Genomic DNA, 980 nt, shown 5'->3' with positions numbered 1-980 from the left:
TGTAATAGCAAATCTAACAAACTGACCTAGTATTTAGTGAGCAGCAACAAGCTATCAACACGCTACCAACACACAACCACAGGAAACGGAAATGAGTCAGGTACGCTTACCGTAACAGGACGCAAGGTCATACTAACATTGTGTTCAACCCCCTTTCGCCTTCAGAACTGCCTTAATTCTTAATGCACATCCCGGGCACAAAGCTCCCGTTCCACCACATCCCAAAGATGCTCTATTGGGTTGAGATCTGGTGACTGTGGGGGTCATTTTAGTACAGTGAACTCATTGTCATGTTCAAGAAACTAATTTGAAATGATTCAAGCTTTGTGACATGGTGCTTTATCCTGCTGGAAGTAGCCATCAGAGGATGGGTACATGGTGACCATAAAGGGATGGACATGGTCAGAATAGGGTGACCAGACGTCCCAGGTTTCCGGGGACAGTCCCCGATTTTAGCGACCTGTCCCCGGCTGGATCTGTCCCCGGAAAATGTCCGGTTTGCACTGTGACGACAGACCGACATGGCAATTGAAAGGAGAAATACTGACAAACCGTAGCCGATAGTCGCACACCCTACACACGCAACTCAAACGCATAAGCCCGCGGTGCTCAGAGGTTTTAGAAACGCGTTTGTACGATGCTAAAATTACTGATTATTTACATGGAGTCTGGTGGGTTTAGCGAACGCAATTCGGACTTTTATGTTTTAAAAAGGATCTAATCTTAACAGAAAGGTCGACTCCTTAATCCTTCGTATGTTGTCAGACACTTGAATATTAATCTGAGTCGTTAGCAGCTAAACCAGCAACTTTTAGGAACGTAATACAAGATGGACAATTATCCTGTTAACTGCCATTGTAGCTTGTTTCTGCCGACTGCAGCGATCTCATTTAATACTGCATCAATGTCAAAGGAAAATATGTCAATAGTTTTTATTGTATCTGATTCTCAATGAGCTGTTGCAGAAACAAGCCTTGAGC

This window comes from Etheostoma spectabile, unplaced genomic scaffold (assembly GCF_008692095.1).
Source record: "Etheostoma spectabile isolate EspeVRDwgs_2016 unplaced genomic scaffold, UIUC_Espe_1.0 scaffold342, whole genome shotgun sequence".
Lineage (NCBI taxonomy): Eukaryota > Metazoa > Chordata > Actinopteri > Perciformes > Percidae > Etheostoma > Etheostoma spectabile.
The sequence above is the reverse complement of the archived record's forward strand: the minus strand, read 5'-3'. Positions refer to the sequence as shown.